This window comes from Carcharodon carcharias, chromosome 18, assembly GCF_017639515.1.
Source record: "Carcharodon carcharias isolate sCarCar2 chromosome 18, sCarCar2.pri, whole genome shotgun sequence".
Classification (NCBI taxonomy): Eukaryota; Metazoa; Chordata; class Chondrichthyes; order Lamniformes; family Lamnidae; genus Carcharodon; species Carcharodon carcharias.
This window is the reverse complement of record NC_054484.1, coordinates 12,677,631-12,703,108: the sequence shown is the minus strand read 5'-3', so window position 1 is coordinate 12,703,108 and position 25,478 is coordinate 12,677,631. Positions and strand designations below refer to the sequence as shown.

The 25,478-nt window shown below is 44.0% G+C and overlaps 1 long non-coding RNA gene across 2 annotated transcripts in view; it reads right to left on the bottom strand.

The window, feature by feature from the left end:
* Window positions 1-25,478, bottom strand: part of LOC121290319 — a 424,761-nt gene that overhangs the window by 181,285 nt on the left and 217,998 nt on the right. Inside the window, exon 1 of one of the 2 annotated variants that reach the window (XR_005945768.1) lies at window positions 16,396-16,440. The exons of the other annotated variant lie outside the window; for it this stretch is intronic. This is a non-coding gene — a long non-coding RNA (uncharacterized LOC121290319). Of the gene's footprint in view, window positions 1-16,395; window positions 16,441-25,478 lie in introns of those variants that run through there. 2 annotated transcript variants of the gene reach the window in all.

Sequence of the window (25,478 nt, the reverse complement as noted above, 5' to 3'; positions counted from 1 at the left end):
GCAAGTGTGGTGTTCCCATGTGTCTGCTGCCCTTGTCCTTCTAGATGTGGGTTTGGGAGGTGCTGTCAAAGGAGCCTTGGTGAATTCCTTCAGTGCATCTTGTAGATGGTATATACTGCTGCTAATGTGCGTCGGTGGTGGAGGGGGTGAATGTTTGTGGGTGGGGTGCCGATCAAGCGGGCTGTCCTGTCCTGGATGGTGTCCAGCTTCTTGAGTGCTGTGGGAGCTGCACTCATCCAGGCAAGTGGGCAGTATTCCATCACACTTCTGACTTGTGCCTTGTGGATGGTGGACAAGATTTAGGGAGTCAGAGGGTGAGTTACTTGCCGCAGGATTCCCAGGCTTGGGATTTTCCGGCCCTGCCGTGACAGAACCCGCCACGGGGGATGCAGCAGGCCAGCCAACGATTCATTGGATTTTGGCGGGACCGGACAATTCTGGCGAAAGATGGGGCTGAAAAATCCTGACGGGACCGGTGACACCAGTTTGAAATCCGGAGGCTCAACTGAAAGTTTTAAACCAAAAAAAAAATATGGAAGGCAGATCAAAAATGGTCTTGAAATCGATCTCCAAAGCACAGAGGAGGAAAAAAATCTGTCAGCTGCGTCATCTTGAAGTGGAAAAAAATTTAAAACAGATACCTGCCTATTCGATAAAACAGCCATGGATAGAACATTTAAACTACCAGACCCATTTTGGTTAAGGCAAGGGCTAAACCAGACTCAAGAGAAGAATTTTTTTTTAAATGATCAGAGTGCATCAGGTCTGAGCACTAAATCTGAACAAGTCCAGATGAATACCTTTTCATCCTCATTTGGTGAACTTGCTGGCAATGTGATGCTATGGTAGTGCACTGATGAGTCCTCATCCAGCTTCCATGAAATAGTTAGAGCCTTTGACAAACGTTTCAATTTTCAGAGCTTAAAAAGAGGCACAGAAAATCCCAAAGGAAAGTGAAGAAAAGGCAAAAGGTAATACTCAAACAAACCACATAAGGGTGCCAGAGAGGCACAGAACTTTCCAGAGGCCCCAATAATTTGTCTTTATGGGAAGCCCAAGCCAGAAGTCACAGATACAGTTCCAGAACTGTCCCAGCACCTGGTAGTACAAGACAAGGATAAAGCCCTGTGACAGGTGGATCAAGAAAAAGTTAGAAGTACAATCAGGACGATTGTTTCGAAGCTGAGTTGAAAGAACCCAATCTGATTTGCAGCCAGCCACACCAGACAAGAAAGGCTCACTGCCTTGAAAGACACTTTGATAAGCCAATACACATCCTTGGAAAAATATGAGGAGTTAGAAAAGGCATTGAATATTACTTCAGAAGGAGCTGCATTGGAACTATCAGCAATGACAAATCTATGCACTGATCTGCAGAGTGAGAAGACAAGAGCTGCACAAGAGAATAAACAATTGAAAGAGCAGCTAATTGTCCTTACGGATCAAATTCAAAAACAGCCCATTACCCTTCTGCAACAAGACAATAAAGAAAATCCTAAGCAGCAGAATGGCAGAAAATCAGAACAAACTCAGTTAGACTCTAGTGAATTACAAGAAAACCCAAGACAAAGTAATTGAGCTTCGCAATGAAAAGAAGAACCTGTTGAAGGACCTTCACACGCTATAAGGGTGCCTAAGATCCCAGTTTGTACCTTGGGACCATTATGAAATGAAACCAAATGAATTTAATGCCGCTCTGAAAGAACTGACGATCCAGTTTTTAGAAAAGACTCATGACTCATGAAGACTCATCAATATTCCCAGAGGAAGCCAAGAGATTTGAAAAAGAGACTGCAGTGCTGAAGGAAACAGTTGCTCATTTGGAAGAACCTTGCAAAAACATCACATTCCCAAAGAGGTACACTGAGAGATGAAAATCAAGAACATAGAATAGCAAACAAAGGTGGAAGTACTCACTAAAGAGCGTGAGGTCTTTCAAAAACAATTGGAAGAAGTGCAATTTCAGAATGTAAGCTTGAAAGGTAGCAGAGAGGAGCTAAACTTTACCGAGGGAAAACTGATCAGTGCAGAGAGCAAAACGTGGGGCAGCAAACAGATTTTGGACTGATGTACATCATCCATAACCATCCTTTTTCTCTCCTGAGCAGGGATGCCTGCATCGCCATGGATCTCCTGGAGGATGTCAAGACCACCACGGTCGTTGGTCAGCCAGAACAGCACTGTCCTGAGCACTCAAACATGAAAGAGTATTCAAACTCAGTTTTCACCTTTAATCTCTCTCTTCTGTCTTTGTGAAGCAAGTTTGTCCGTTATCATTCCAGGTCCTGGAAAGTCCCTAAAGTTCAAACCAACCTACCGCCCATGAGATTACCACAACGCTTCCAGTGGAAGTGGTACCAGAGAATGATCAGCAGTCTGAGAAGCCTCTACCTCCAACTACAATGATAGTACAGCTGGTCAACATAGCAACCACTGTGCACACACTGTAATCTCCAGTCAGCATACCACAACTACAAGAGATGCAGAATCCTGGTAGCAGTATCTCACCAGTGACAACAAAACTCAGAAGTGAGAGTACCAGCAAGCTTTCTTCTCGCACAGGAATGCTCTTCCGCAGCCTCAGGGCTTCGAGACAGCCCACAGGGAGAAAGAAGAAAAAGTAGCACCAAGGAGACTAATATCGTGTTCGTCCATCCCACAAGAAATGATCATGAGGAACAGCGAACATGGATCAACAAAGCAGCCAAACTGACCAGGTGTGGGTCATGCAACACATGGCCTGTCCAACCTCCAAGCCAATAACAAGAACTAGAACCAACAGAGCCTGCCGTTCTTTCGAGAAAATGGTGAACGAGATGTGGAAGGGTTATAAGGCCCCAGACCGCCTGAACCTCTAACTTCAAGGACTTGAATGAGATCAAGGAGATCAGGTAGTGAAAATGTTGCTAATGCTAACACTGTAATAGCAATAAAGTTAGAATAGCATTAAGGTTGTAACAATAAGGTAGATGCATAAGACTTATAACAATGTAAAACCTGAAGTAAACTATGTCCATGGAATAAAGACTTGGGGGAGGGGTGTAGTGCAGTGTAGTATAAGGGTCTAGTATATACAGGGTTAATGTGGGGCTGAATACAGTGCCACCCACAGTGATTTAAGAAGGCACATGACCCAGAACTAGGGTCAGTGTGGTGTTGGCCAGAGACATGGTAAGACTTTGACATGGAGAGAAGTCCTAGGTACAAGTACTCAACAAAGACTTGTTGTTAACATACAGAAGGCTATGAAGACTGCCTTAACAGACATGTTTTGTAGCCAAACCATTACAACAAGACAGGCACTAATCAATATATAACTGTCCATAGACACAAGCCAATATAGTAACTGACCCCAGACAGACAGCAATCAATATAGAAACTGAACCTGGACAGACACTGGTCAATATAGTCACTAATATCAAGCAGACACTAATTAATATAGTAACTGGCCCCAAACAAATCCTAATCAAAACAGTAACTGGCCCCAGACAGATAATAGGCAACCTGGTAACTGACCCTAGAAAAACCTTAAAAGAGTAAGTGCTCGTAGGCAGACACTAATCAATATAGTAATAAACACCATACAGACCCTAATTAATACAGTAACTGACACTAGACAGACCCTAATCAATATAGAAAGTGACCCTAGACAAACACTAATCAATATAGTGACTGGCCCCAGACAGACACTAATCAATATAATAACTGTGCCTAGACAGACGCCAAATCAATATAGTATCTGACCCCAGAAAGACCCTCATCAAAATAATAACTGACCCCAGAAAAGCCCTTACCGATATGGTATTTGAGCCCAGATAGACACTAATCAATATAGCAACTGACCACATGCAAACGCTAGTGAATATAGTAACTGACCCTAGATTGTGGAGAGCACGCTTATAGATGTGGTCACCCACAGCTTAAGAGTGTTCAGGGAAAGAGGGAAATGGTGACCATTAAACAGTCAAAATAGAACAGGCAGGCGGTGCAGGAGTCCCCTGAGTGCATCCCACTCTCCAACCAGTATTCAGTTCTGAATATTGATGAGGCTGATGGTTCACCTGGGGAGTGGAGCCAGAGCCAAGCCCATGGCACCATGGGTAGCTCATCTCCACAGGAGGGTACAAGGAAGTCTGGAAGAGCAATAGTGATAGGTGATTCAATAGTTAAGGGAACAGATAGGCGTTCCTGTGGTGGTAGACATAAATTCAGGATGGTGTGTTGCCTCCCTTGTGCCAGAATCATGCATGTTACTGAACAGCTGCAGAGCACCCTGAGGGATGAGGATGAACAGCCAGCAGTTGTGGTCCGCATCGGTACCAATGACATAGGTAGAAAGAGGGATGTGGGCCTGCAATCAAGATTTAGGGAGCTAGGTAGAAAATTAGCAACAGGACCTCAAAAGTAGTACACTCTGGATTACTCCCTGTACCACCCGCAAGTGAGTACAGAAATAGGTAGATGAGATAGATGAATGCATAGCTGGAATGATGGTGCAGGAGGGAGGGCATTAGTTTCTTGGGACACTGGGACCAGCTCTGGGGGAGGGTATGGGACCTACACAAGCTGGACCGGTTGTACCTGAACAGAGCCGGGACGGAGTGGGGCATTTTGCTAGCACTGTTGGGGAGAGCTTAGATTAAATCGGCAGGGGTGTGGGAACCAGGAACTATCAAGAGAAAACCAGGAGAGGAATATCACAAAATACTGGGAGAGACAGATAGCGCTAGAATAGAGAAAAGTAAGTTAATCGGTAGGGTCAGAATAAGGGAGAAAATAATAGAGTCTAAGTCAGAGGTTTTGTGCATATATGTGAATGCAGAGAGTCAGGTAAATAAGATTGAGTTACAGGCACATATTGCCCTGTGGAATTACTGTGTGGCTATAACAGAGACTTGGCTCAAGGAAGGGCAGGGCTGGGTATTAAATATTCCTGGATACAAGGTGCTCAGGAAAGATAGAAAAGGGGTGGGGGTGGAAGTTTTGATAGAGCATTGCAGTGCTGGAGAAAGAGGATTCCTAAAGGGGTCAAAGAGCTAAAGATCAAAGATCAAAAAAAGATGCCATTACATTGCTTGGTATAGTCTATAGGCCATCAACTAGAGGAAAGGATGTAGAGGAACAAATCTAGAGTGGTGCAAACATTATAGGCTTCTTATAATAGGGGTCAATTATCCAAATATAGCTGGGATAGTGGTAGTGTAAAGGACAAAGAGGGGCAAGGATTCCTCAAGTGTGCTCAGGTGAATTTTCTACAACAGTCCAGTCCCATGAGAAAGGAGGCACTGCTAGATCTGGTTCTTGAGAATGAGGTGGGCCAAGTAGATCAAGTGACAGTGGGAGAACACTTATGATCATTGTGTCATAAGGCTTAGATTAACAAAGGAAAAGGACAAATAACAATCCAGAGTAAAAATAATTAACTCGGGGAAAGCCAACTTCAATGGGGTAAGGAAAGATCTGGGCCACATAAATTGGAGCCAAGGGTTGGCAGGAAAAATGGTAGCTGAACAATGGGCTACCTTCAAAGAAAAGATGGTTCAGGCACAGCCAAGGGATAGTCCCTCAAATGGGAAAGGTAGGACAAACAAATCCAGAGCTCCCTGGATGACAAAGGAAGTAGAAATTGGGAGAAAGAAGAAAAAGTATGTTTAGGACAAGTGTCAGATGGAAAATGCAATTGAGAACCAGGCTGATACTGAAGGTTCAGAAGGGAGGTGGAAAAACAAATAAGCAGAAGGAGTATGAAAAGAGGCTGGCAGCTAACGTAAAAGGAAATACCAAAGTCTTCTATAGGCATATGAATAGTAAAGGGGAGTTGGAAGTAGGAGTAGGGCCAATTAGGGACAAATAACAGGGATTCACGCATGGAGGCAAGGGGCATGGCTGTGATATTAAATAAGTACTTTGCATCTATCTTTCCAAGGAAGAAGATGTGACACAGGTCATGGTAAGAGAGGAGGAAATTCAGTCACTGGAAGGGCTTAAAATTGATGAAAAGGGGTTATTGGATAGGCTGCCTGTACTTAAAGCTGATGAGACACCAGGACCAGATGAGATGCATCCAAGGATAATGAGGGAAGTGAGAGTGGAAATTATGGAGGCACTTGCTATAATTTTTCAGTGTTACTTTGACTCAGGGGTGGTGCCAGAGAACTGGAGAATTGCAAACATTACATCTTTGTTCAAAAAAGTGGGTAAGGATAAGCCCAGCAACTACAGACCAGTCAGTTTATCTTCGGTGGTGGGAAGCTACTAAAAACTATAATTTGGATGGAATTAATTGTCACATGGACAAATGCAGGTTAGTTAAACACCAATATTGACTTCTTAAGGGAAAATTATTTTTAACTTTCTTGAAGTTTTTTTCATGAGGTAACAGGGATTTTTTTATTCATTCATGAGATGGGGTGTCGCTGGATAGGCCAGCATTTATTACCCATCCCTAATTACCCTTGAACTGGCTCAAAGGGCATTTAAGAGTCAACCCCATTACTGTAGTCACATGTAGGCCAGACCAGGTAAGGACAACAGATTTCCTTCCCTAAAGGATATTAATGAACCAGATGGGTTTTTACAACAAATGGCTATGGTTTCATGGTCATCATTAGACTTTTAATTCCAGATATTTTTTATTGAATTCAAATTTCACATCTGCTGTTGATGGGCCTCCAAAAAGCATTTGATATAGTGCTGTACAACAGACTTGTGAGAAAAGTTATAGCTCATGGAATAAAGGGACAGTAGCAACATGGATACAAAATTGGCTGAGTGACAGGAAACAGAGAGTAATGGTTAACAAATGTTTTTCAGGCTGGAGGAAGGTTGGTAGTGGAGTTCCCCAGGGGTCGGTATTGGGAGCCTTGCTTTTCCTGATATATATTAATGATCTAGATCTTGGTGTACAGGGAACGATTTCAAAATTTGTGGATGATGCAAAACTTGGAAGCATTGTAAACAGTGAGGAGGTTAGTGTAGAACTTCAAAAGGACATAGACAATTTGGTGGAACAGGTAGATATATGGCAGGTGAAATTCAATGTGGAGAAATGTGAAGTGATACATTTTAATTGGAAGAACACACAGACAATATAAAATAAAAGATACAACTGTTGAGGGGCTGCAGAAGTGGGGCAACCTGGTGTATATGTGCACAAGTCATTAAAAGTGACGACAGGTTGAGAAAGCAGTTAATAAAGCATGCAGCATGCAAGGCTTTATTAATAGAGGCATAGAGTACAAGAGCAAGGAAGTTATGTTCAGCTTGTATAAGACACTAGTTAGACCTCAGCTGGATTACTACGTACCATTCTGGGCACTGCATTTTAGAAAGGTTGTGAAGGAATTCAAGGGAGTGCAGAAGAGGTTTACGAGAATGATTCCAGGGATGAGAAACTTGAGTTATGAAGGTAGATTGGAGAAGTTCGGAGTCTTTTCCTTGGAGAAAAGAAGGCTGATATGAGATTTGATTCAAGTATTCAAAATCATGAGGACCCTGGACAGGGTAGATAGGGAGAAACTGTTTCCATTGGCAGGAGGATTGAGGACCAGAGGGCACAGATTTAAGGTAACTGGTAAAAGAAGCAAAAGTGATATAAGAATTTTTTTTCACACAGTGAATGTGGCCTGGAATACACTGCCCATGAGTATGGTGGAGGTAGGTCCAATCAAGGCGTGCAAAAGAGAATTAGGTGATTATTTGAAAAGGAACAATGTGCAGGGTTATGAAGAAAAGGCAGGAGAATGGCACCAGGTGAAATGTTCATTCAGGCAGCCGGTGCAGGCAGGATGATCCAAATGGCCTCCTGCGCTGTTACACTTCTGTAATTCTGTGACAGACTCTAATCAGTATAGTAACTGAGCCCAGGCAGATCCCAAGCAATAGAGTAACTGACACCAGGCAGCCATAATCCATATAATAACTGACCATAGACACACCATAATCAACATAGTAATGGTCAATAGACAGGCATGAATTAATGTGGTAACTGACCCTGGACATCAATATAGTATCTGACCAGACAGACACTAATCAATATAGTAACTGACCAGACAGACACTAACCAATATAGTAACTGACCAGACAGACACTAACCAATATAGTAAATGACCCCAGCCAGACAATAACCAATATGGTAACTGACCCAGGACAGATACCAATTAATATAGTAATTGACCACAGACAGAAAACTCATCAATGTAGTAATTGACTGCAGAGAGACCTTAATCACTATAGTAACTGAATCCAGACAGATCCTAATGAATATAATAACTGACCCCAGACAGAACCCACTCAATATAGTAACTGACCACAGACAAACGCTAATGAATATAGTGACTGACCCTAGACAGACCCTAACCAGTATGGCAACTGCTTCCAATTAGGCCCTAATCAATTTAGCAACTGACTGCAGAGAGATCCTAAACCATATAGTAAGCAACCCCAGAAAGATCCTAATTAATTTAGTAACTGACAACAGGCAGCCCAAAATCAATATAGAAACTGCCCACAGACAGACCCTAATCAATAAAGTAACTGACCCTGGACAGACACTAATCAATATCAAAACAGGGCTCAGGCAGATGCTAATCAATATAATAACTGAACATAGACAAATACCAATGAATACAGCAACTGGCAAAAAAACAGACCCTAATCAATATCGTAACTGACCCCAGACAGGCCCTAATCAATATAGTCACTGACCACAGACAGACCCTAATCAATATAGCAACTCATCCTCGACGGACACTAATTTATATAGTAACTGACTCAAATAAGCACTATTCAATATAAAGACAGTCCCCAGACAGACACTAATCAGCATAGTCAGTGGCCCAGGACAACAGAAATCAACATAGTAACTGATTCTAGACGGTTCCTAATCAATATCATAACTTACACCAGGTAGGCCCTAATCAATATAGTAACTGACCCTGGAGAGGCACTAATCAAATCAGTCACTGACCATCGGCAGACCCTAATCAATATAGTAACTGAGCCAGACAGACCCTAATCAATATATAAACTGATCCTAGACAGAATCTAATCAATATAGTAACTGACTCCAGACAAACCCTAATCCATATAGTAATTGTGCCTACACAGACACTAATCAATATAGAGACTGACCAAAGACCATTATCAGTATATTAACTGACCCTATTCAACTTGATCAATATAGTACCTGATCCCAGACAGGTCATAACCAACATGGTAACTGACACCAGACAGACTCTAATCAATACTGTAACTGACCCTACACAGACTCTAATCTATATAGTAACTGATCCCAGAAAAACTTAATCAATTTGGTAATTGACTCCAGACAGATACTAATCAATATAGTAACTGACTCCAAACAGACAGTATCAATGTAGTAACTGACCCAACAGATCCTAAGCAATATAATAACTGACCCCAGACTGACCCAAATCAATATCATAAATGACCCGAGACAGACACTAATCAATATAATAACTGATACCAGCAATATAATGACCGACCCCAGACAGACCCTAATCAATACAGGAACTGACCCCAGAGACACGCTAATGAGTATAGTAACTGACCCGTGTCAGACACTAATCAATATTGTAATTGGCTCTCGATCCTAATCAATATAGTAACTGACCCAAAACAGACCCTGATTAACATAATTACTGACCCCAGACAGACCCTAATGAAGTAAATGACCCCAGATAGGCATGAATGAACATAGTAACTGACTCCAGACAGACCCTAATCAATATAATAACTGACCCAGGTAACAAATATAATAATTGACCTCAGGTACTTCCATTGCAATATTTTAGTTTATCTCAGTTTTGCCTTTGTTCAGGATATTAGCCTTGGGCTCCACTAGTTTGTATAAACAATACTATTAGCAGCCATTGGACAATATATTTCTTCCCCAAATATTCCACATTTCACATCAGAACTCTATACCTGATATTGTTGTTCTGTGTAATAGTCCATGCAATATTCTATCTAAAAACATACTACAAACATGTAGCATTGTATATAATGACTTGACAGCTGATATTCCTATTCTCTAGCTGATCCACCATCATATATCTTATCTCTGTGTAATAATCTCCTCCAGATTCTATATAATAATCCACCTCAGTTTACAAGAAGTATCCCACACCTGATATTTGCTGTTAAGTGCAATAACCAACTCCCTCTTGTATATTAGGGTCAGGTACAATCATGTTGAATAGGACCTTCCAGTTGAGGCATTAAACCAAGATCTCATCTGTCTGCTCAGATGGACGTAAAATATTCCATGACATGTTTTAAAATAGGAGCAGGGGAGTTATGCCCGGTGTCTTGGCCAATATTTAATCCCTCAATCAATATCTCAAAAATTAGGTCATTATCAATTTGCTGTTTGTCAGTTTGCTGTGCATCTATTGGCTGTAATGTTTGCTATATCACAACAGTGACTACATTTTTTTTAAAGTACTTCATTGGCTGTAAAGTGCTTAAAGACCTCCAGTGGCTGGCTACTAATTTAATGTGGACCTGTTCAGGATCAGTCACTATATTGATTAGGGTCTGTCTAGGGTTGGTTACTATATTGATTAGGGTCTATCTGGGATTAGTTACTATATTGATTAGGGTCTGTCTAGGGTTGGTTACTATATTGATTACAGTCTATCTGGGATCAGTTACTATATTGATTAGGGTCTGTCTAGGGTTGGTTACTATACTCATTAGGGTCTGTCAAGGATCAGTTACTATATTGATTATGGTCTGTCTGGGTTAGTTACTATATTCATTAGGCCCTGTCTGAGATCAGTTACTATTTTGATTATTGTCTGTCTAGGGTTGGTTACTATATTCATTAGGCCCTGTCTGAGATCAGTTACTATATTGATTAGTGTCTGTCTGAGATCAGTTACTATATAGATTGGGTAGTGTCTGGGATCTAGTGAAAAGCAGTAAATAAATACAAGTCTTTCTTTCTTTTATTGAATTGAGTACAATTGACTACTTGGGGCATGTTACTATATGAAATAACAAAATTCAATATTGAAGTAGCTTTATGGAGTGAATGACATTGAGATGAGTCACTATATAGTAGAAGTTAGTATATGGAATAAGACATACTTGGGATGCATTAACACATTGCATATAATATCTTGCCCTTGATGTTCCCTAATATTATATAACAATCCAATCCAGCTATTCCTTATTGTATATAACCTAACCATGGTGTTATTTATTCTGTTATGACAACTCACATTCCTCAAGCAAATATTACATCATCTCTTCATATCTCCAGTTATATATAATAATTCACTTCCTAGTATTTTGAATAATAACCCACCTCTGTGTTCTATATTCTGTGTAATAATCCACCCCACATACTGGGAATTCTGTATTCGGTAATAACCCAACCTGCATATTCCATAGTCTATGAAATAATCTGTGTACCACTTTGATCTGAATACCTAAGGAAGGATAACTTGCCTCAGAGGTGGGTACGATGAAGGTTCACTAGATTGATTCCTGGGATGAGGAAGTTATATTATGAGGAGAGATGTAAGTACAATGGGGCCATTACTCTGGTGTTTAGAATAATGAGTGGTGATCACATTGAAACATATGAAATTCTTACAGGGCTTGAGAGGGTAAAAGCTAACAGGTTGTTTCCCATGGTCACAGAGTCCAAAACTAGAGGTCATTGTCTTCGCATAAAGGGTCAACCATTCAGGGCTGTGATGAAGAGAAATTTCTTCACTTGGAGGAGATTGTGAAGCTTTGGAATGTTCTATGCCAAAGGACTGTAGATGTTCAGCTATTGAATATATTCAAGACTGATAGTGGTAGATTTTTGATCATTAAGTAAATCAAGGGGACAGGAAAGGAAAGCGGCGTTAAGACAGAAAATCAGCCATGATTTTATTGAATGGCAGAGCAGGTTCAAGGAACCAAATGGTCTATTCTTGTTCCTATGGATCAATTGGGCTGAAAGGTCTGTTTCTGTGCTGTAAATGCTATGTGGCATTTATGTATAATAATAATTCTTTCCTTTAATTATTTAAGTTTTTACCTTCATCCATTTACATTCTTAAAACCTGTACCCGATAATGAACAAATTCAATCAGGAAACAATCAAAAAACATTCTGGTCAGGAAAATCAAGAGGTGCAAGTATCACAGATGAAGCAAAGATGCACGGCGTCAAATCAAATTAATTTTAAGGAGTATAACGACTTAAAGCACAGTGAGCACATCAAGACTTTCAATTGCAAATCAGGCTTTCCAATTCTGATTCCCATCGCAGGTTTGAAATGCTGAATTCCAATTCATTATACACTTTCTGAAGCTTAACTTCCATTTATTTTTTTGAGTATGCAAATTCTGTGTTTATTAAACTGAGAGATGTTGAATTATAGAACATTGTCCTCTTGAGATATTCAAGATCAGCATCAAGCAGCTAAGATGCCAAATAAAAGGTTCCAATCACTGTGCTCTGACCACATGCTACACAGCACCTCCTAAGAAGATTGTCACCCCTGCTGAGCAAAATGTCCTGTGTGTCTAATTGAGATTATTTACCCAACAAGCCTGAAATTCATGATAATATTATACCCCTGACATACACCCACATGATATTGGATTGCCACTCACCCACTGACATTTTAATGGAGCCCTTATAAGCCAGCAGACACAAAAGACTTTCATCGCATCAGTTTGGGGTGGACTTGAACTCAGCTTCCAGAGATAAGAGGCCAACATTTGGCCCATTGCACCTCCCAGTCCTCTTTACACAATGTAGATTGGTACTCCCATTTTTTTAAAAGCAAATATACTTTAGAAGACTGGCAACTCCATGATTAAGAGTTTCCAAAAAAGCTTGCGTTAATCTCTGTGCGTAGCTCCTGACTATTTTTGGATTCAAGGAGAGTGAGTGGAATTCAACACCAACCAGCCAATGCCAATTCATCCCAATTCAACTCACACAGTCAGCTTTTCCAGATGATCACCACCAGTCACTGTCAATGAAAGAGTTAAACAATGTGCAAGAAACTATCTCTGACCTGCACTTGAGATAACAACTGTCAATCGAAAAATATTTTTCAGGTTCTAATTTTTTTCCCTTTTACCCTCTCTCCCATAAATTCTAATTTCAGACTGAGAGTACAAAGATTAGTAGTAACTTCCTAAAAGGAATCAGTCATTTATTTGAAAAGGAAAAATTTGCGGGGATTTGGCAAAAGACCAATGATGTGGGACTAATTGGATTACTCTTTCAAAGAGCTGGCACAGGTAAAATGGGCCAAATGGCCTCCACCAGTACTGTATGATTCTATGAGGCCTGCAGAGCTTGGGCACTTAGATGTTGTCGGAACATACTATTGATCCACCTGGATTTCAACAGGACATCTTTCCCCTGAATATCTAACACTGGGACTTACTTTCCAGATCCCTCTCAGAAATGAGTTTCTTTGCCCTCTCTTTCTCTGCCAGCTTTCCTCCACTCCTCCCCTCTCCTGAAGAAGTTGATTCCTGCTGGGATGTGCGTCAACAGCTGCTTGGCACAAAGTGTCCATTCTTTAGGAGCAGGGCAAGCAAAGGACTGCAGGCTGTGCCCCTATGGAGGAACACACAGGTGAAATGCTCCCACCCTCGTCCCCTACCAGCCCCACCTGATATCTCGTAGAAAGGACCAAGAGGTGTCACTGGACAGTGGCCATGAGATGGATTCCTGGGGAATTGTTTCTTTTGTCTCCCAGAATCACTGGTGTTCCTTCCCTTATCTCAGTACTTGGTGAAATTAGCCAGCTCAACAAATGCCATGAATCGACCATGTGATTTTCCTGAATAATAGAATTATAGAACCAGAGAATCATAGAACATGGAAGGGGGACATTTGGTCCTTTGTACATGCACTATCCCTTTGAAAGAACCATCTAATTACTTTCACTGTCCCTTGCTCTTTCCCCATTGCCCTGGATTATTTTTTTCATGTACATACCAGATCATTTTTGAAAATTACTATTGAAACAGCTTCTATCCACCCTTTCAGGCAGTGCATTACAGGTCATAAATACTTCCATTAAAAAAAAAATCTCCTCATCTCTCCCTCTGATTCTTTTGTCAATTAGCTTAAATCTGTGTCCACTGGCCACTGACGCTCCTGCCCCTGGACACAGCATCTCCTTGCTTACTCTGCCAAAGCTCATGATTTTGAATACCCCTATCAAATCTTCACCTTAATCTTAATCTAAGGAAAACAATCCCAGTTTCTCTAATCTCTCCACATAACTTAAATCCCTCTTCCCTCGTATCATTCTCGTAAATCTCCACTGCACCCTCTCCAAGGCCTTGACAGGCTTGACATGCTTCCGAAAGTGCGATGTCCAGAAATGGACATAGTACGACTGCTGAGACCTAACCAGTGATTTATAAATGTTTAGCATATCTTCCTTGCTTTTGTATAACTGGACAAACTAACTGAGAAGATCTTGATTTGACTTCCCCACCCCTGCAAACACCCATCATGCCCTCCCTCCTACCCCCATCCAACCTCTAGTCCTTACATCTCCTCCAAGTTACAAATGATTCCCTGGCCTCTGGTGTACCTATGGAGATCATGGGTGTCCGGTGAAGCAAGAGGTGACTCTTTGTTTTCTCTTTCCCCTGTCCCTAAGCAAAAGAAATGTCTGGCATCCGCTCAGTCTACCTCCTATAGGGACATTGTAAACATAGTGTGCAGGATTAAGAGTCTTGCAGGTGTGCATTTTCCATAGCAGCTTTCCACTAGACTCCAACGCAAGTATCCCCTCAATATTCGTTCAACCAAACTAGAATTGGGAGGGAAGGGACTCAGATGCTTTAAATACTCCCTCTCCAACATCATATTCCTACAAAAATTAATACCCTCAATCTCTTTCCTCTAATGCGAGTCCTCTGCCAAAATCACAACGGCGTTTAACAAAGAATCAAGACCGGGTAGGAGGAGAACACAGGGCCTCAGTTTCCAAACAAAGAATTACTTCCAAAGAAAAAGGGCAGAAGCGTCAAAAGCTGCGTTAAATTTTTTTTTAAAAAATGGTTTTCTCTCAGGATGGGGAAACGAGATTCAGTCGCACAAGGATCACCACCTGCCTGGCTGTCGAGTTGACAGAGCACGGCTCATTCTGCGACAATCCAGGCACGGACATTGTACTTGTGACCGCTCGATCTGGGGCAGTGGAATGGAAGGACAGATCGGAGGGCAAGGAAGGTTGAGGGGGGGTGGTGGTGGTGGTGGTGCGGTCTTCTGTCAGAAGGGAGAGGAGATTAAAACCAGAGGAGTCGGCCAACTGAAAACTCATTACTTACAAATCCCATCACACTTAAAATAAAAGCAGGAACATTCCGGAATGAGAAAAACCCTTCTTTTTTTTTTGTTTTGTCTGGCTGTTCACATGGAAACGACTTTTCACAAAAGGGGGTCTGTGCTGCTGCCACATAAACCTTGACCCTTGAACCTTGACCTTCCTGTAGTCAAAAGGATCAACACTGTGAAACGTCTGATCTGTCTTTTGAAGGGCCTTGTTGACTAAACTCGCAGTCTCCCACCCCCCCCACCACCCCCCTCCCCACCCCCACCCTCGAAAAAAAATAACAAAAATAAATTCTTCCTTCCAAATCCCCCTTGGTCTGAAAAAAAATTCACGTCCGCTTAGCAACCATGTGACTTTTACCGTTTCTTTTTCCCCATTAGCCATGAGCTCACATTTCATTGTGTTCTCAAACAATCACACAGATTCCCCCAACTCATAATGCATGTTATTGCTGCAGAGCCGAGCACATGGGGACAAATCATCCTGAAAACAAGACTTGCATTTCTATAGCGCCTTCCACCACCACTAGACTTCTCAAAGCGCTTTACGGCCAGTTAAGTACTTTTGAAGTGTAGTCACTGTAACAATGCAGGAAATGCAGCAGGCAAAACGCGCACAGCAAGCTCCCGCAAACAGCAATGTGACCAGAACATCTCCTTTTGCGACGTTGGATCGAGGGGGTAAATATATATATTAACCAGGAATGCCGGGGGTAACGCTCTGCTTCGAAATGGTGCCATGGGATCTTTCACATCCACCCAAGAGGGCAGACTGGGCCTCAGTTTGACATCTCATCCGAAAGACGACGCCTGTGGCAGTGCAGCACCCCCTCAGTGCTGAACTGGGAGTGTCAGCCTGGATTTTTGTGCTCAAGTCATGGAGTGGGGGGGGGGGGGGGGCTTGGCCCTTTTGACTTAGAGACGAGATTGCCACCCACTGAGCCAGCCACAGTTGCCACACAAAAGAGGCACGGGTGGGGGTGGGTGTGGAGGTCCCTGATACTCTTGTCTGTAACCATGAAATCGGATGCTTTCCATCTTCTCCCTCCTTACCTCTGGCAGCTGCGGGCTGTTGCCTTATTGTGACGGTTGTTGGTGGTGCTGGTGGAGTGTGAAGAGGTGGGTGCTGGTGATGGTGGGCGGAGGAGGAGGAGGAGGAGGAATGGGCGAGGTACGCCTTCTTCATCGTGACCGAACTTGCCTTGATTCTTCCCTCCCTCCCTCTCTCTCTCTCTCTCTCTCCTGCAAACGCGCGGGTTAGGCAGGTCCAAAACTGCTTGCGTGCTGCACTGAACGATGTAACCCCTTCGCTCTGTGTATGTCACACACCCACCAGCCGTGCGACTGCAGAGTAGGGGAGGGAGGGGAGGGGAGGTGGGTGACAGGGAAGAGAGAGGGGTGTCTGTGTGTGTCTGTGTGTTTGTGTGAGAGGGGTGACAGGGAAGAGAGAGGGGTGTCTGTGTGTGTGTGTGTGAGTGAGAAAGGGGTGACAGGGAAGAGAGAGGGGTGTGTGTGTGTGAGAGAGAGGGGTGACAGGGAAGAGAGAGGGGTGTCTGTGTGTGTGTGTGTGTGAGAGAGAGAGGGGTGACAGGGAAGAGAGAGGGGTGTGTGTGTGTGAGAGAGAGGGGTGACAGGGAAGAGAGAGGGGTGTCTGTGTGTGTGAGAGAGAGGGGTGTCTGTGTGTGTGTGTGTGTGTGTGAGAGAGAGAGAGGGGTGACAGGGAAGAGAGAGAGGTGTCTGTGTTTGTGTGTGAGAGGGGTGACAGGGAAGGGAGAGGGGTGTGTGTGTGTGTGTCAGTGAGAGGGGTGACAGGGAAGGGAGAGGGGTGTCTGTGTGTGTGTGTGTGTGAGTGAGAGAGGGGTGACAGGGAAGAGAGAGGGGTGTCTGTGTGTGTGTGTGTGTGAGGGGTGACAGGGAAGAGAGAGGGGTGTCTGTGTGTGTGTGTGTCAGTGAGAGGGGTGACAGGGAAGGGAGAGGGGTGTCTGTGTGTGTGTCTGTGTGTGTGTGTGAGAGAGGGGTGACAGGGAAGAGAGAGGGGTGTCTGTGTGTGTGTGTGTGTGTGTGAGAGGGGTGTCTGTGTGTGTGTGTGTGTGAGAGGGGTGACAGGGAAGAGAGAGGGGTGTCTGTGTGTGTGTGTGTGAGAGGGGTGACAGGGAAGAGAGAGGGGTGTCTGTGTGTGTGTCTGTGTGTGTGAGAGAGAGAGGGGTGTCTGTGTGTGTCTGTGTGTGTGTGTGAGAGAGGGGTGACAGAGAAGAGAGAGGGGTGTCTGTGTGTCTGTGTGTGTGTGAGAGGGGTGACAGGGAAGAGAGAGGGGTGTCTGTGTGTGTGTGTGTGTGTGTGAGAGAGAGGGGTGATAGGGGAGAGGGGTGTCTGTGTGTGTGTGTGAGAGGGGTGACAGGGAAGAGAGAGGGGTGTCTGTGTGTGAGAGGGGTGACAGGGAAGAGAGAGGGGTGTCTGTGTGTGTGTGTGTGTGTGTGTGAGAGGGGTGACAGGGAAGAGAGAGGGGTGTCTGTGTGTGTGTGTGTGAGAGAGAGAGGGGTGACAGGGAAGGGAGAGGGGTGTCTGTGTGTGTGTCTGTGTGTGTGTGTGTGAGAGAGAGGGGTGTCTGTGTGTGTCTGTGTCTGTGTGAGAGAGAGGGGTGACAGGGAAGAGAGAGGGGTGTCTGTGTGTGTCTGTGTGTGTGTGTGTGTGAGAGAGAGGGGTGACAGGGAAGAGAGAGGGGTGTCTGTGTGTGTGTGTGTGAGAGAGGGGTGTCTGTGTGTGTCTGTGTGTGTGTGTGAGAGAGGGGTGACAGGGAAGAGAGAGGGGTGTCTGTGTCTGTGTGTGAGAGAGAGGGGTGACAGGGAAGGGAGAGGGGTGTCTGTGTCTGTGTCTGTGTGTGTGTGAGAGAGGGGTGACAGGGAAGGGAGAGGGGTGTCTGTGTGTGTGTCTGTGTGTGTGTGAGAGAGAGTGAGTCTGAGAGAGGGAGAGAGAGAAAAAATAACATTGGAAATCCCTAGTTAGAAAGAAATCTGTCTGGGTGTGCATTTTGTTTTGTGTGTTAAACAGGCAGCCTTAGCGAGCACTTTGCAGTCCTTCGGCAGCACGGAGCTGCTGGGATCCTGCGCTATTCACCCCAAAGAGTTTTTAAAGCGATGGATTGAAACCTCTCGTACTCCCAACCTGAGAGACACAATGACCTGGCCCAATCCAGCCAGCGTCCCCACAGCAAGAAACCCTCCCAATGACCTGGCCCAATCCAGCCAGCGTCCCCACAGCAAGAAACCCTCCCAATGACCTGGCCCAATCCAGCCAGCGTCCCCACAGCAAGAAACCCTCCCATCGGATTCATGGCCGCGATTCTCTCTCTCTGACATTTTCCACCCACTCAATTCCTGAACTTATTCTTTGGACCTTCAGATCTCATTTGAGAAAAAAAAGGAAAGGCGAATTATTTTCCGCAATTTAATTCCATTTTTTTGAAATCAATTCGTCGCTGTTTCATTTGCATATCATTAATATTATTCCATATATACATATATCAAATTGATGGCTGGAAGAATAAAGTTGACACGAAAAGAGGAACCATAAAATACAGCTTTCTTGGAGATAAGGTACTTAATATGTCACTGAATTAATTAATTAAACCCAGCGCTGATTTTTAAAATCCTAATTTTAAATTGATAGACATGAGATTATTACGCACTATCTACCATCCGATTCACACGCACATGATTAAGAATAACGTAAAGGGTTAGGGGGATAGCGTGGGTTGAAGGCATTGAAGTGTTCAACCAGCTGCGATGGTATTGCATGGCAGAGCAGGCTCGACGGGCTGAATGGCCTTCACCTGTTCCCATGTTCCTATCCAGCAGCTACAGCATTTATTCACCGTGCTGCTCAAAGGCACACGGTAAACCAGTGTGATTAAATTTCCCTTGAAACCAACTTAGTTTAGGCGCAGGCTGTTGGATTATTTGTTACCGTTTCGGGTTCCCACTTCCACCCAAAGACATTTAATTCCCACTTGCTCCCCTGCGGAGGGAATTCACTGCTGCTGACGCCGGTAACCCATAAGCTTAATGTTTTTCGGCATGGCCCCCTGACTATGAGAGAGAGGTAACACCGTCAAACCCCAGGCTGATCCCAAGCCATGTTCGAACACGTGCACTTTCCAGCAGTGGGGTGATGTGGGGGATGGGTGCCTTTCCTGGCTGGGAGAGAGGAAACTGTTTAATTTACAATTGTCTCTGAGCCAGGAGAGGTTAACCAGCAGTAATATTTATACAGTACCTTTAATGTAATAAAACGCCCCAAGACGCTTCACAGGAGCTTTATAATATAAAATGTGACACCGAGCCACATAAGGGGTTATTATGTCAGATGACCCGAAAGCTTGGCCAAGGAGAGAGGTCTTAAGGAGTGTTTTAAAGGAGGAAAGCAAAGGGGGAGGGAGGGGTTTAGGGAAGGAATTCCAGAGCTTAGGGCGGAGGGACAGCCACCAATTAAAGTCGGGGATGCTCAAGACACCAGAATTAGAGGAGTGCAGATAGCTCGGAGAGTTGTGGGGTTGGAGGAGATTACAGAGACTGGGAGGAGGAAGGCCATGGAGGGATTTGAAAATAAGGACGAGAATTTTAAAATCAAGATGTTTCTTGACTGGGAGCCAATAGCGATCACGGGGATTACGGGGAACTGGGACTTGATGAGAGTCAAGACATGGGCAGCAGAGTTTTGGATGACATCAAGTTTTCAGGGGTTAGAATGTGAACGACCATCCAGGAGTGGGTTGGAATATTCGAGTCTAGTGGTAACAAAGGCGTGAGTGAGGGTTTCAGCAGCAGATGAGCAGGGATGGGGGTGAAATTGGACGATGTTACAAGGTGGAAATAGGTGGTCTTAGTGGCAGCTCAAATATGTAGTTGGAAGCTCATCTCAGTCAAATATGACACCAAGGTTGTAGACAGACTAGTCCCAAACTGTTGCCAGGGAGAGGGATGGAGTCAGTAGCTAGGGACCAGAGTTTAAAGCAGAGGTCAGATAAATGCCTTTAATCAGACAGTTGATGGAACATAAAATGTTTTGCCAAAGGGGTGCAGTTGAGGCAGGAGCCATTGCATCATTTAAGGGAAGAGTGAGTAAACATTTGAAGCCAAGGCAAGTACATGGGTAGAGATTGTTTTGGAGTGCTCTAGCAATGAGCTGACATAGATCTGATGGGCCCAAAGGCCTACTCTGCTACCGAAACTGATCTTGTGCTATTTTCCCCTCCCTACTGTGGTCTAGAACACTTGTTATAGAACACTTGTTGTGGTGGAGTAGGCTCGGGGCACTGAGTGGCCTTCTCCTGCTCCTAATTCATATATTTGCACGTTCGTATGTTTGTCCCTGCAAAGATCTACTAACTCAGCACAGACTAAGTGTCTGATCCTGGCCCTTTGGGTCAAGAGGGCTAATCAAGTGACTTGTGTATTTTTTAGCTGGATTGAGAGGGGTGAACACACACATAAAAGTTATAAGTTGCAGATTCTGTTTTTGTTCAAGATTGAACACCAGTGGGATATTCAAGGACTCTCAACCAGGAGGACCCCACAGCCCGATGTAATTAACAAAAATCAGTTGTAATTATACCTGAGCATTGAGGTGAACAGTTCAACAAAAGGTGATTTTTATTTACATTTTTGCCTGCAAATTCTGCATTCGCTAAAGTGAGGTATATCAATCCTCAGGTCGAAACACTTTCCCCATTAGCATTCGGTATGAGCATCAAGTATTTCTGGGTGACTTTTCTTATTCTGTATATAATTCGCAAAAGGTAGATTATACACGGCAAAGGATACACACTATCCACCATCTGGTAAATGTGAACTCCGATTCACAGTCCCCATTCAGCAGTCATCAGCCAAGACACTTATTCGCCCAACTGGTCAAAGGTACATGGTAAGCTAGTGTGGGAAAGCGTGATTAATTTTCCCTTGAAATTAATTTAGTTTAAGCGCACATTGTTGGATTCTTTTTAACAATTCGGTTTCTACTTTCACCTTTTTTTTAAAAAAAGTCGTTTGATATCCTCCCTGAAGGAGCTGGTTGCTGTTGGCAGACAATTTGATGGCACTGGTAAGCCACATGCTTATTTTTTTTTCCTATGCTTGTCCAAACCATGAGTTTCAGCAGGCCCAACCTAACCATCCAGAAGGAGCCTACACTCTGGTATCCAATTGTTCCATAGATTACATAGTACACAGAATGTATTCGGCCCAACTGGCCTATGCCAGTGTTTATACTCCACACGAGGCTCTCCCCACCACCCCTTAACCTGCATCTATCAGTAGATCCTTCGATTCCTTTTTCCCCTCCCAGTATTTGTCTAGCTTCCCCTTAAATGCTACTCACCTCAACCGCTGCATGTGGGAGTGACTTCTACATTCTCATCATGCATTAGGTAAATAAATTTCTCCTTGATGAATTATTAAATATGTAACTTTTAAGCGTTATAAATAAATTAATCTGGCTATGATTCAGTTATATTCCAAACTGCTTTCATGGCCTCAATGTCTCCCTTATGTCCTGATGATCAGATGTGGAGACAGCGCTCAAGGTTTGGTCTGACCAGAGCATAATGCATTCCCACCCCTGCCCCCGCCGAGGTTGGGGGGGGGGGGGGGTTGTGCAGGAGTGGGTGCGAGTGGGCGGGTTCCCGATCGCCCCCCCCACCCCCCCACCAGTCGGGGGCGAGCCACCATTTTACATAGCCGGACCAATTAAGGCCTGCCCAGCATGACGCCGCCTGGTAGTTCTGAGCACTCCCTGTGCGGGCGGGTGGGCGGGTGGGCGGGGGTGGGGGTGGGGGTGGGGCTGGGGGCGGGGGGCGGGGGTGGTTCCCTGAGCAGCTCTGTGTGCTCTTTCGCTCACGCACGTGGAAGAGTGCACAGGTCTCCCCGAGGCGAAGTGCTGCCTCAGGGAGATTGGTTGAACTTTTAAAAATATATTAAAGGTCTGAAGAAAAATTTCCTGACAGGTGCCCTCATGTGACCCTGTCACGTAAGCTGGGACAAGTCCACTAATTCTATTTAAAAATTTTCCCAACATTTAAAATCCCTCATGAAACCTCATCCCGCCCGTGGATGAGGTTTCATGCTTTCTCAGCAGGCCGCCTGAGCTCTTCGCCTGCCCACCAACCGTAAGGCTGGACAGGCAGCCCTGACAACGACCTCAATTAGGTCATTAACAGGCCAGAATAGGCCGTTGACAGTTAGGCCAGGCGCACGCAGCCAATTCGGCTGAAAACCTAAATGACACGGGGCGATGTCGGGAAGCACGCCCGATGTCACCACACGTTATTTTATGCATTGGCGTGCGGGTCGAACACCCTCCCCCCCCACCCCCACCCCCCGCTCGCCGAACGGGAAATTCTTCCCAAGAACATTAGAAATGGGAACAGGAGTTGGCCATACAGCCCCTCGAACCTGCTTGACCATTCAGTAAGATCACGGCTGATCCGCTACCTCCACTCCACCTTCCCACCTATCACCTTTTCCCTTTATTCCCTTAGTGTCCAAAAACCTATCAGTCTCTGTCTTGAATATACTCAATGTTTGAGCATTTACAGCTCTCCAAGATACAGAATTTCAAGCATTCATAATCCTCTGAGTGAAGAAATTTCTCCTCAGCTCAGTCTTAAATGGCCAACCCTTTATTTTGAGAATGTGACCCAAAGTTTTGGAGTCTCCAGCCAGGGGAAACAACCTCTCAGCATCTACTTTGTCTATCCCACTAAGAATTTTATACATTTCAACCAGATCACCTCCCACTCTACTAAACTCCAGAGAATATAAGTGCATTCTTCATCGCTTCTTTGACTCGAACTGTTCTGTTTTGGCTACATGATTCAACACTGATTTTGTTGATGCCAGTCAAAATATACCTCAACAAAACCTAAAAGCAAAATCACGCACATTTGCTTTCAGAAAAGAATTTGTAGAACAATTTGTGTTTTCAGTAGAATTGGCTAGATTTTTATTCTCGTTTTTTGTGAGTCTGAGCTGTATTGTGGTAGTTTCCCATTAACTTGAATCAGCTCGCCCACAACAATGACAGACAAACACCACTGTGGGACTAATGTTATTCTCAATACATTCAGTCCCAAGTACCCATTACTGTTTATGTAATAATTACTCCCATTATTCTTTACATTTTCAGTCCCTGGTATCCATTTTTAAAAATTTGTTCATGGGATGTGGGTGTCGCTGGCTAGGCCAGCATTTGTTGCCCATCCCTAATTGCCCTTTAGACAGAGTGGCTTGCTAGGCCATTTCAGAGTCAACCACATTGCTGTGGGTCTGGAGTCATGTGTAGGCCAGACCAGGTAAAGACAGAAGATTTCCTTCCCTAAAGGACATTAGTGAACCAGATGGGTTTTTACATCAACAGTTTTATGGTCATCATTAGACTAAAATTCCAGATTTTTTTTACTGAATTCAAATTTCACCATCTGCTATGGTGGGATTCAAACCCAGGTCCCCAAAGAACTACCCTGGGTCTCTGGAGTGCGAGTGCAATGACAATATCATTACACCATCACCGCCTCCCCATTGCTCTCTATATAATAATTAATCCCAGATACTCATTACTTATTATATGTTGAGGCCCAAGTACCCATTACTCTCATATCATAACCATACCCAGATACCCATTATTCTTGCCAACAGGTACTGCTAGAATGCTCAGCATGAGGTAGCTAAGTAAGTCAATGCAGTATGACACCACCATAGATCTATCTACTGGATCTCAGAGTTATCCTCAGTTAATGGCTTCATCTTGGCTTCTTCTGCATGGACATCTGCTCCATGGTCCTGCCTCCTTATATGGGGCAGGTGTTCAACAGGCTAAAATCATTCATGAGATCTTGCACTCGACTGTGTTTTCAGTATTCCCCTGATCTCGCCAAGTATTTTAACTTTTGTTTTCATATTTCAATGTGTCCCTCCATTGTAAAATTGTTCTGTTCTTGTTCCTGGCTATCTCAAAGGGGTCAGGAGCCAAAATGTTAAGAGGATGTGCCTATTCAAAGTGATGGTTTTACTACGACTACCAGGGTAGGGGACATTCATGTGTAGAGTTACAGCTGTGAAAAGTTTCTTATTAATAGGGATAGGTGCCTGTCCTATCATAAAAGCTGGAGGATTGGGATTGGGAAACCTGCAATATGCATAACATGCATTACCGTCTTGTTCTGCTGACAATTTACTTAGGGATGGTCATAAAGGAGTTGGTTCTGTCAAACAAGGTTTCTGTCAACTGCTTACACATCAGTGAATTGCTGCTATGTAAGCTTTTTATCTGTCCTCTGCTGTCGCTGGGAATGATTCAACTACATAGAAGTTCAAAATCATTGTCAGCAGCCACTGGCAGTGCTTTCCTTGCCCTGCAAGCTCTTGCTCAAGGAGATTAAATATTTCCACAACTGCCTCCTCAGTGAAGCATAGCCGGTCCTGGCAGATCTCCTCAAATAGAGGTGCACCTTGGAGTGAACACATGGAGGATTGGATGAGGGTATTTGCACCAGGATCTCCATGGGAAGGTAGATGCAGCTCCTGCCTCCTCTGTCCCTCCTTGGTTGGCTCATGTTTTCTTTTTAAGGCTACATATCTTAACTGGAGCTCAGCATTGCTGATGACTCCTGTAAGTGGATCCCTTACAAAGCAGGTTATGCCTTTACCCTTTACTGAAGCCATTGTTTTCGGCCCCCACTCCATTCCCTAACTACTGACTTCATTTCTCCCTGGCAACAATCTGAGATTAAGCCAGTCTTGGTGCCATATTTGATTCCAAGACTCATATTCATGAAATTACCCTTTTCTACCTTGTAACATCACAGTAACCCCCTTCCATGCCTTTCTTACATCTAATCTAGACTACTTCAATGCACTCCTAGCTGGTCTCCCACATTCTACCCTCCATAAACTTGAAGTCACCCAAAACTCTGGTGCCCATGTATTAACTCACAGAAAGTCCCATTCCCCATCACTCTGTGCTTGCTGACCTGGTCAAGCAATGTCTTGATTTTAAAATTTTCATCCGCGTTTTCAAATCTTCCATGACCTTGCCCCTCCCTATCCCTGCAACCTCCTACAGACCCACAATGCTCCAAGATATCT